This window comes from Branchiostoma belcheri, unplaced genomic scaffold, assembly GCF_001625305.1.
Source record: "Branchiostoma belcheri isolate BF01 breed outbred unplaced genomic scaffold, Haploidv18h27 scaffold9, whole genome shotgun sequence".
NCBI lineage: Eukaryota > Metazoa > Chordata > Leptocardii > Amphioxiformes > Branchiostomatidae > Branchiostoma > Branchiostoma belcheri.
This window is the reverse complement of record NW_017804575.1, coordinates 3645516-3650913: the sequence shown is the minus strand read 5'-3', so window position 1 is coordinate 3650913 and position 5398 is coordinate 3645516. Positions and strand designations below refer to the sequence as shown.

The 5398-nt window shown below is 39.3% G+C and overlaps 1 long non-coding RNA gene across 8 annotated transcripts; it reads right to left on the bottom strand.

The window, feature by feature from the left end:
* Positions 1 to 307: 307 nt before the first annotated feature.
* On the bottom strand, positions 308 to 3268 carry LOC109487772. 8 transcript variants are annotated; one of them, XR_002141272.1, is made up of 4 exons: positions 3254 to 3268; positions 1732 to 1803; positions 1343 to 1453; positions 308 to 571 (listed from the first exon to the last, which is right to left on the bottom strand). It is a non-coding gene; the product is annotated as an uncharacterized LOC109487772 (long non-coding RNA). The 8 variants fall into 8 exon arrangements; XR_002141268.1 differs by having other exon boundaries at positions 1343 to 1445; XR_002141273.1 differs by lacking the exon at positions 3254 to 3268 and adding an exon at positions 1992 to 2010 and having other exon boundaries at positions 1732 to 1791.
* Positions 3269 to 5398: the final 2130 nt, after the last annotated feature.

Sequence of the window (5398 nt, the reverse complement as noted above, 5' to 3'; positions counted from 1 at the left end):
GGTGTGGCCTAACCCTTTACCAGTCAAACAATGAAAAAAACAAACACCCCGAAACAAATGTTAATGCCACTAACATCGGCCCTACAACTACGGGGCAAGACTGTGATTTTTCAGAGATCTTCCTTTCATTAATATTCTTCAATTTTTGCACTGATTCATCTTCTAAGCTTGGCCATTTCAGAAACTTGTGGGCTTCTTCACCTGCTTTCTTGAGGTCAGGCATCTAGATCTTTTTCTCGGATAAACTGCATGGTTTCCTGGAGGTCGTTCAGGAAGCGGCTCTCTCGTGCCTTCAACCCGGTCTTGCTTGCTTCCCCTTCGCGGGCGACTTGCTTCTTGTAGCCGACGGTCTCTTGCAGATCGGACAAGACGCTCTCCCTCCGGTCTTGAGCTTCCTTCCTTACGTCCCAAGCTTCAAGGGTCTCCCGAAACTCGCGTACGGCCAGTGCGGCTTTCAGCCCTTTATCGTGCATTGGGCTATCCAGGGGGCCGCCGCGCTTTACAAGAGAATACAAATTCGCAAGATCGGACAGGAACTCTCCTCTCGCGAGCTCGTTGTTTTGCGGATCAGCTGTAAAGAAATCACAAACATATCAGTTCGCTGTTGCCGTCGCTAAAGATGCCTTTAAAAGGAAAAAAAGGTTAGAATTAGAGTCAGGATCCTCATCATCAAAATGATAAAAATCGTTTTTTTAGCCAAAATACTGATTATTTGCTGAGCAATTATGGTGCCGACTTGTTCTGGGCTTGGTGCTGAGTTGTCTTGGCATTGCGGGAATACATGCGGGCAGCTATATGAGCTTGCCGGATTTTAGTCAATCTGTGATGAAACTTTGCAACATAACATTTTGTTCATTTCCTATTCATAACAATTTATTTTTTAAAGAAAATAACACCTGCTTCTAGACTATGATGCATGAGTTCGTAAGCCTGTTGCACATGAGGAATGACGTCCAAGGCTCGTGTCTTCAGAGACAGGGTCATGGTCGGACTTCTCGGCTGGATTTTTAGTTTTGGCAGAACCTAGTCTGGTAACAAGACCCACGTGAGTCAGCGCTATTTTTCGGCGCTGGTAGCGTCACGGGCCGCCAAACAAGGACCCAATTACCGCACGCCGGGGGTAGCTTTATGCAGGAAAACCAGTAAGTTGGATAGGTCCGTGGGTATAGATCGGCTGTGCCTAGTAATTATCCGGGGAAGAAAATTCACCCCCTAAGGTTTGGTACCCAGGCTAGCCAGAACCCAAGTCACAAACAATACATTTCTTAAACTTTAGTTCCCATTTAAACAGCCTGCATAGTTTAATACACTTTGCAGATTAGGATATACTAAGTAAGCATACCGGCATCTCGCTTCACTCGGGGGTTTCCCTGAACCACGGCTATGGTCAGGACCAGGCACAGGAGGTAGGCAGCTTTCATCTTCACAACTCAACTTGTAACGTGCTGTGTAGCTATAGGGAAAAAACAAAAACAAACAGCAAACATGAACGTTTGCGTCAAGCCACAATACCTCGGGAAGCTGAGAAAAGACTTTGTGATTGTTCCACACGAATGAGCAGGGCGAGTGCAGAGAAGATTTTTTTACAGGGAAGTACAGAGAAGAATTTCTTTACAAAGAAAGCCAGCTTTCTGGACATACAGCGCCCTACTTCGCCTAGAATCATGTGGACCAAACTAGTTTGCCGATTTCTATATACGGAAATAGCAATATAAAATAGACACTTCTTACCCTCAAAAATGAAGACACCTGTTCCTTCTGACTCTTCAGGCAAACTGGGCGGACAGACACCTGCGCGAAGAACTAGTTTCATAATTAGAATCGTCCAAGTTAAGAAGAGGGGGGATGAACAGCCTCCTTTTTTTCAAAATGGGTAAACCAACTTCAATTCCGAACATCCAAAATCGGTATACACAGGTACAATAGGTATCCAGATAGCATAGCAGTCCACATAACATTATTTTGTTTTTGTTCTATAATTAATGGCTTACATGTTGTAATCTGTAGTTCTTCTTGCTCCCCTTACAAGATTGGTACATGCCTGAGATAACAGGTCTGTCAACTCTGGTACTTTGCATGCTAATTATCACATAGCTATAGCTCTAGACAACTACCTTTTATCATGTAGATGTTAGTTATTTTATACTACGTTTCATTGTTCTTTTATGTTTGTAATCTGCAATTAGCCCACCCGGGCATGAATTTGCAATAAACTTATTATCGAAATTGCTTCTGTAATTATCTTCATTCTGTGTTAAAAAACGCGGTTTAAACCACCTGTAAGTTTGACAGAAGTCCACATTAACGTTCATTGAATTCAATGTGCGGTAATATAGAATAGCATCATTTTTTTTATAATTAAAGACTTACAGATTGCAATCTGTAGCTCTTCTTACCTCCCTTATTAAATTGGTACATGCCTGACTAATAACAGGTCTCAGACAACATTCCTTTTTCTTCACTGATGTACTTTACATGCTAAGGCCATGTTGATTTGATTATATGGATGACATCCGCGCTCGCATGAATTTTCGGCCGTTTCCAAAAAAAAGTTTTCAACCATACTGTAAATCGTACAAAACAGTTGCAAAATGAGCAAAAATATACCATAAGTTAAAAAAAAAATTAATAAAAACTTATGATACCAATGTCGTAGAATGCCAAAATCAAACGAAAAAAGACGAAATTGTAAAGAAATGAACTTGAAGACTAGATTATTCGCCAAACCATATTCTGTGCCATTTGCTCAACCCTCATGACCAGGTAGATTTCATAATGAAAATAACTTTTTTTTTTGCAAAACTTTTTTTTTTATTCGCACGCGCACATCAGTTTTGGGGCTCCCGGAGTATGTCATACTGTATATAATCAAATCAACATGGCCTTACTATCTCTACTTAGGCCATACCAATTTAATTTGTTGGCTCTCGGATTTGCCTCTTGTTTTTTTCTTATTTGCAAAAAAAAAGAGATTTCAGTTCTGAATCAACTCAATAATGCTCATATTTCACCCCCAACAGTAACTGTTGATCCTTGTTACAGTTTTTCCATCTATCAATGCATTGGTTTGATTAAAAGTTCAAAATTCATTGTTTGAATATTAACCCAACCTTTTGTGTTGACTTCATGGCTTGAATCTATTGTATCATTTGGAGCTATAATAGGATGACTAGCCTTTTGAATGAAAGCTCATCTGTGTTGGTAGAATCCAATACAGAGTTCAAACTTGTTCCAACACAAGGAAGAAACTCACCATATAAATTTTCGGCTGATCCTGTCAACCTTCATCAGATGTGTGATGTAATCGCTGATCACTTTCCAGAAGGAGGTAGTTTACATCACTGACATCAGGGCCCATCAACCCTCTCTGAACCGTGATGGTGGGAAATACCATCTTCCCGCCACTTTTGATGCACTCCTGACGTCATCATGCTTCCGACTTCCGGAAAGTCAGCGATTGCATCACACATCTGATGAAGGTTGACGGGATCAGCCGAAAATTTATGGTGAGTTTCTTCCTTGTGCTGGAACAAGTTCGAACTAGATATAACGATGACTAAACCTGTTTTTATTAATATTGTTATTTTTTTCGCGCTGTTGCTTCATATTTTTTCTGAAAAAATCAGAGAACCAACAAATTAAATTGGTGTGGCCTTAGAACTAATAATGTTGGTATACAAGATGAAGAGTTATGCAATACATAAGCAGGTAAGAGAAACATGGTAACTACTAATATATTTTCTATTCTATGAAATACTATTCTAGCCAAGCTATTTGGAGGTTTGACTTCTTCTCAGGAGGCAATGGGAGATGAATTGTCCAACTCTTAAAAGTTTGAAAAAAAAAATTAAATGGGTTGGGAGATTTTATACTTCGTAGTAGTCTTTTGTTGAGATGTGAGAAACTTGGAAAATGTTGTAGACTTCTTTTAACATCATTTTTCTTTCAAAATCATAATGAGGACACTGACAGATAAAATGCATCTTCCACTGCTCCCTCTGTACAGTATTTACAGAATCTTAAATTCGCTTACAGGTGGTTTCTTGTATCTCCCTTTCTCTGTCTCTGATGTGTGAGCGCTTAGTCTCATTTTACATGATAGAGATGATCTTAGCTCAATATCAGGGTGATGCAAATAGGTTTTCATACTGTAATCAGATTAAAAGTTTTTTATACAATCTTGATTTTCCACCATTGATACATGTAGATAAATTGTGGAGGAAGGTTTGAGTATACATGTCAGTTAGCCTTTTCCTCAGCAATATACATACAAATCTATTGTTTACATCTAGATTGCTATTTTGCCAAATGAATGTTGCTGCTGTCAAGTACCTCTTTCACGTGGCATTCGCATACACGTATCTAGCTATAGGATGTGTGCAGAAATCTAGTTGTCTTAGCTGTAACCAGTACTTTACTACCCTGACTGAAACATCAATGTCTAGTGGAAATCTGCCAAGTTCAGCTTTACATGCTATGTTGCTGGCGTTTCTGTGAATACCAAGAATGTTTTTATGTCATATGTTTGAATAGTTAATTTTTTTCTGTAGACAGTGGACACTTGGTTGTATTTCTCATTTCTAAAGTTTGCAGTGTTGTCTAACCGGTTAGTTCTTTTTGAGCTGAAAATGCATTTAGATGTTGGTTAACTAGACGCTGTAATTTAGTGTAAACGGACCAAATAAATCACTCCTAGATTGGGGCTTTTAGAATCTTGGACAATTGCCTTTTGTACATACATTTATTTTGATTAGTTATGGGCATTAAGGTACTAGATAGTCTGTTTTGGCAACATGTTTTCCTTTGACAACTGAATTTCTCTTCTGATCAGTAAAATCAGGGTTTTGATGTTGGGACTAAAGTTGAATGTGGTTTATTATAAACTTGTATGTTGTATGACAATATTAATTTCTTGCAAGGCCGATTGCTTTTTTTTATACACTGACTTTTGTTTCTCTTGTCATAAAGATGCGGACCCGAAGCCTGGTCTGAGCGGAAGGACGAATCAAACTTTTATGGGCAGACCTGTGTGAAAGAAGAAGGGGAGGTGTGAGTATGGTTTCATTATTAACACGAGACAACACTCCACACGCCTTGAGGTGCACACATGTACATTCACGTTTGTCTTTTGCCCTGAGTTCACTCTACTCTGGGGGTCTGCATGCCTTTTTTCTGTGAGGAGCCCTTTTACTTCAATTGTAGCCATCAACTTTAATTCAATAAGCATCACTGAAAAAGTCCTCGTATTGTGTAGCTGAATATGCCAAATTGCCCAAAAATTGTCACATGAACCTTTCTACGTACACATAAAATTCTCCGGACATGTGGTTGATTGAAAGTTAAAAGCCTGTCAAAAAAATCTGTTGGTCAATTCCCCCCCCCCCCAAAAAAAAAACTA